This window comes from Sinocyclocheilus rhinocerous, unplaced genomic scaffold (assembly GCF_001515625.1).
Source record: "Sinocyclocheilus rhinocerous isolate Xijiao unplaced genomic scaffold, SAMN03320098_v1.1 scaffold1022, whole genome shotgun sequence".
NCBI lineage: Eukaryota > Metazoa > Chordata > Actinopteri > Cypriniformes > Cyprinidae > Sinocyclocheilus > Sinocyclocheilus rhinocerous.
Window position 1 is genome coordinate 900,787 of NW_015656677.1, and position 6,292 is coordinate 907,078.

The following is a 6,292-nucleotide window of genomic DNA, read 5'->3' on the forward strand; positions in this document are numbered from 1 at the left end:
GTTGTTTTGTGCCACTGTCTCCTCAATCTTCTCCAGCAGCTCCTTGATCTGAGTGTGGTCACTCCTGTTCTGATTGTTGAGAACATGATACCTGTTCCCACATTTGTCCAGCAGCCACTGGAGATCCTGCCCTTCACTCTCAATGTGCTGCTCTATAGATGTGTCTAACAGAGAGTCTCCATGAGTGAACAGCACTATAGTGTGACTCCAGACTCTCTCACCGAGAAGATCCAGATGCCCCTGCACTGCTTTTCTCTCAGTCTCTTTAAACATGTAGTCCACACGTATGATCAGTAGTACAGCGTGTGGTCCTGGAGGACACAGAGACACACTGAGCAAAATCTCCTGTTTCAGTAACTCAGAGCTCTCCTGTACAGTGTAAGTCCTCCACCATCCTGGAGCTTCAATGACAGTGATGTGTCTGTCTGCTACTTCTCCATGTCTCCTCACACACTGAGCAGATGTCTTCAAGTCAAACTCCTCTCTGCCCAGGATAGTGTTTCCTGCTGAACTCTTACCAGCAGCTCTATACCCCATTAACACAATCCTCAGCTCTGAGAGATGTTGGGCATCACCTGCAACAAATAAGGAGCAAACACATTTAATCAACATGATATTGTACTGAGTATCTGTAAATATCTGCTCTATACACCTTTAATAAAATCCCTAAGTAATAAATGAAGTAAGTGATCATGAATGTATATATGAATGTGATCATGATTACTGAAGTGTTTAGATGGGTGTAATGTTTAAAAAAGAAATGTCTTTTCATGAGAATGGATGCTTTCTTTCAAATAATTACAATGATAACAAGAATGCTTAAGAACTATATGATTTTATTTATATTCTTTATAAAACAAACATTTCCTCTTAGAGATCTCTGAGTTGCAGCTATACCCAACTCCAGCACAGAGACGAACAACAAGTCGCTGGCAGTGAGAATGCGGTTTAACAGGTATTTAATAGACATATCACTGAAATTGGATGGGGTGTCCCTACGTTGATCGGACAGACTGACACATCGACCGAGACATGTGCAGCTCATACTGCTACCATGCTGAAAATCATGGATTCCTTCCTTAACCTTCGAGGACATCTTTGCTGATCAGCAGGTTCAATGTGGTTAAAGTTAAGGGTGGACTTTAGGAATAGGGACACATTAGATCCCAATGAGGCAGCATTCATTTATGATTTGAATAAATAAACTTTTATACTGTACTACCTACAAAACTTTGAGGTGCAAATTCTATCTGCCACTATTTCCCCTAAATAACATCAAACTACTATTTATTCAATACAAAGAAAAATACTTTTTTTTGCTCTTTACACTCTGCCTAAAATGAGTGTAATTTTAACTGTAAAATATTGCAAAAATGCTACGAAAAAAAAAACTTAAGTTAACAGTAAGTTCCCTTAATATATACAAGGAAAAACTGTAAAAGATCTAACCAGACATTTCATGTAATTTTACAGTAAAATGCAGTCAATTGTACAGGTTTTAGAAGTAAAAACAGAACAAATCAACGTATAATTGGCAGTCAAAAACTGTAAACTGACATTGCCAGAATTCCCTTCATGACATTTCACATTTGAAGGAATTTTGTTTAAATAATCATGTTTTTAATAGTTTTTGTTATCAGTTCTGCACATTTGGGTTTTATGTTACATCTTCTGTTGTTTAATGTTTATTGCATTATTTAATTGTCATATGAGCTACTATGATGCTGTTTTGTTTTGCATGAATGACTCCGTGCACAATCTGTATACTAGTATATACCTCAGCTTGTGGAAAAGCTTCTTATGATGACCTTCATTATTCTTCATGTGACTTCTTCTTTTATCACCTGCATTATTATGGTGGTTGTCAGTATATGTTCGAATCAGAAAACACATTTTACTAGCAGTGTGCATTGTCGAATTTACTGGTTTAAAAGGAAATTAAAATGAGTGAATTTTAAAATTAATTTAAACATTTTTATGTATTTTTTTTTACAAAATTATTCTGGCAACCACAACAGCCATTTTTTTTTCTTTTTTTTTGTAAAAACAAGGGGAATTTTTTTACTGTGTACATATACAGTATATAATATACTATATCATAGTTAGTTCTGATCGACAGTGATTAGAAACATGACAGAAAATCTTTGCTACTACTACAGTTTTCTATGGGATATGTAGGCAGGAAATATGTATTTCTATGAAAAGAATTTCTATATAAATATGTAGGCAGTAAGTGTACACACAGTCCATAGGACCTTACTTAGATTTCTGTGCTGTTGTTGTCTCTAGTTCCATAAAAAGTAAATTTTAGACTCACTCATCTGTGATCTGATTTCATCTTTTTGTTTTTTCATCCTCTTCATTCGTTCTTTTGCTCTCTCTTCCTCTGCTCTTCTTCACTCTTTCATCTCTAGTAAAATCTTTCTGTCTATTTCCAAATGGCAGCCGTTGTTTTGTGCCACTGTCTCCTCAATCTTCTCCAGCAGCTCCTTGATCTGAGTGTGGTCACTCCTGTTCTGATTGTTGAGAACATGATACCTGTTCCCACATTTGTCCAGCAGCCACTGGAGATCCTGCCCTTCACTCTCAATGTGCTGCTCTATAGATGTGTCTAACAGAGAGTCTCCATGAGTGAACAGCACTATAGTGTGACTCCAGACTCTCTCACCGAGAAGATCCAGATGCCCCTGCAATGCTTTTCTCTCAATCTCTTTAAATCTATCATCCACATCTATGATCAGTAGTACAGTGTGTGGTCCTGGAGGACACAGAGACACACTGAGCACAATCTCCTGTTTCAGTAACTCAGGACTCTTCTCTACAGTGTAATTCCTCCACAATCCTGGAGCTTCAATGACAGTGATGTGTCTGTCTGCTACTTCTCCATGTCTCTTCACACACTGAGCAGATCTCTTCAAGTCAAACTCCTCTCTGCCCAGGATGCTGTTTCCTGTTGAACTCTTACCAGCAAGTTTATACCCCATTAACACAATCCTCAGCTCTGAGAGACGTTGGACATCACCTGTAACAAACAGAGAATAAAACACACTTATGCAAAATATTGTACTGAGAATGTGTAAATAACTGCTCTAAAAAGGTCAATCCATCTCATTTGGTCCAAAATTTCTAAAGTTGGTTGCTCAACCATTTTGGATTTTCCTGATTTTTATGATTACCTATATTACATGTATTAGTGAATGGAAACTTCAGTATCTCAGCTCAGGAAGGTTGTAGCTCCTTGGATCAAAAAACTGATCTTAAAGCACATTACAAGATATATAAACATATATAAACATTTGGCATATTCTTGTTCCTATAGTTAGCCTTATAATTTAACACTGAATGTAATGATCAAGATCACATTTCTTTATTCAAGGACATCAATAATGGGAAGGATTTGAGACTTTAGTTTTGAGATCTTAGTTTTATGTGGCTAAGAAAGTGCTTTTTTTAAATAAAATAAAAACCTCTCACTTTCAGGTTGATTTTCTCTGGTGGGGGATCAGATAAGAAGCTGAAATGGTCAGAGATACGGTATAAGTCTTCTCTATGGTATCATTCTGCATAATAATTATAAATGTAAGATTCTTCTGGTTAAATAGCTAGAAGAAATCTGGGAGAAAAATATTAAGACAAGAATATTAACACATACTTTAAATAAAGATAAATGTTTTACCAAGTTCTGGATTAAGTCTGAGGATAATTCTCACAAAACTATTTTCCGCAAGCCTTTTTTAAGGTAAATTACAAATATGTTTTACAATGTGTGTAAACAATGTGACAGTAAAAACTGGGAGTAACAATAAATGTTGTTTGTTTAGAGCTTTTTTACATGAATAACTACATGTCGTGCAATACCAAATGGGATCACAGGGAGATGCCAAAAGAGTACTAAACCAGCTGCCTTGATCTAACTGCATAGCAATAGGGGCGATAAAATAATCAACCTTTTTGGATTAGATTTGAGGATGCTTATTGGCTAATAATATATTCGCTGATTGGCTAAAACTGCTATATAGACCCACTATCGCCTGCTATATAGATTTCTCTATTGCCATAGAGCTGAAAATGAGACATGCGGACACGCAAAGGCGACATATAGGGACGATAATAATAAGTAATATTTTTCATTATTATTATTATTTTGTGTGGGCGGTTCATGGCAGGCAGGGTGGCGCCCTCTATTGGTCAGCCGCTACAGGACAGGTGTGCACTAGGGGGCGCTGCAAACGTCCAAATGGGACCTATAACCAAATAACCAAAAATGTCGTGGGCCATGACTCAAAAACAGTTGCCGTGGTTAAATCAAGTAAAAAAAATAAAAGAAAAACAATACAAAGTAAACACTCAAAAAATTGGGAAAATTAAAAATGGTTAAGCAACCTGCATTAGACTGGAGATGGATTGACCCTAAAATTTCATAAGCCAGGTATAATGTAGGGGAGAGCGGGGCACAAAGGAACACTTTTTGACTTTCTCAGTTTGTGTAAATCCACATGGGGTTCAGAATATTATTTTTTTTATCCACAGTAATTTTATACTTGTCTAGTACAAATATGTCATTATCTCAAAATTATCCTAAAAGGGTTATCAGGACCCCAAAGTGACATTGAGCCTGTATGTTTGAATTAGAAATGATGTTCATGAAATGCTAAGCACAATATTTAAGTATTTTTAACCAACAAACACCAAACAACATTTGCTGTCGGACTGATAACGTCAGGAAACATGACCATAATTTTCACACTGATCCAACAAAACTCAAGATTCACTGGAAACTGATGTTCTTTTTCTTTTTCTTTAAGTCTCTCAATAATGTCCATCTTCTGCATGAAAACAGACAGAACAGAGAAACACAGAGCAGAATAACAAAACACAGCCATGGCTGCACTAAGTATGTTGACTCACTCATCTGTGATCTGACGTCCTCTCTCTGTTTTTTCATCCTCTTCTTTCGTTCTTCTGCTCTCTCTTTCTCTGCTCTTCTTCTCTCTTTCAACTCCTGTAAAATAGTTCTACCTATTTCAAAATGGCAGCTGTTGTTTTGTGCCACTGTCTCCTCAATCTTCTCCAGCAGCTCCTTGATCTGAGTGTGGTCACTCCTGTTCTGATTGTTGAGAACATGATACCTGTTCCCACATTTGTCCAGCAGCCACTGGAGATCCTGCCCTTCACTCTCAATGTGCTGCTCTATAGATGTGTCTAACAGAGAGTCTCCATGAGTGAACAGCACTATAGTGTGACTCCAGACTCTCTCACCGAGAAGATCCAGATGCCCCTGCACTGCTTTTCTCTCAGTCTCTTTAAACATGTAGTCCACACGTATGATCAGTAGTACAGCGTGTGGTCCTGGAGGACACAGAGACACACTGAGCACAATCTCCTGTTTCAGTAACTCAGGACTGTTCTCTACAGTGTAATTCCTCCACCATCCTGGAGCTTCAATGACAGTGATGTGTCTGTCTGCTACTTCTCCATGTCTCCTCACACACTGAGCAGATCTCTTCAAGTCAAACTCCTCTCTGCCCAGGATGCTGTTTCCTGTTGAACTCTTACCAGCAGCTCTATACCCCATTAACACAATCCTCAGCTCTGAGAGATATTGGACATCACCTGCAACAAAGACAAAACACACTTATCTAAAACATTGTACTGAGAATCTGTAAATAACTAAAAGGTCAATCCATCTCATTTGGTCCAACTATTCTAAAGTTGGTTGCTCAACCATTTATCTCATATACAAGATATATTAACATAAATAAACATTTTGCATATTCTTGGTCATTACATGTAAAATTTAATGTTCAAGATGAGAGCTCCATATTCAGGAATGTTTAAAATGGGAAGGATTCAAGTCACATTTTTTAGAGAGTTCCTGACTAAGTATAGTGCAGATGCAAAAATGTTCAGGTTTGAGCCTTTATAAATAGATTTGAGATGTTATTTTTATATGGCTGAGAAAGTTTGACATTTGAGGCTAATGGATTACCAAGATGGCGCCGATGATGATGGCGGCCTCCGTGGAGTGCTCTGCAGTTGTTTTTGTGTTTTTGTTAGTTTGTCCTGTCTTTAGTTATATCCCTGCAATCAGTTTCACCAGAGACGAATTGCTGGACATTCGGCACTACACATCACCCGATATATTACCGGTTTTCGACTATTCTGATGTTTTGCTGGACATAGTAGTTGGCGGAGCAGCTGCATTGATCAAGCGCTTCAGGACGCGCAGACAGGGGAAGCGAGCCGGCGCGCTCGTGAAGCTAAGGCAGCGCGGATTCAGAACGCCGTTGCC

The 6,292-nt window shown here is 38.0% G+C and overlaps 1 pseudogene; it reads right to left on the reverse strand.

The window, feature by feature from the left end:
- LOC107720801 (GTPase IMAP family member 8-like) overlaps positions 1-6,292 on the reverse strand; it is a 22,130-nt pseudogene that overhangs the window by 2,623 nt on the left and 13,215 nt on the right.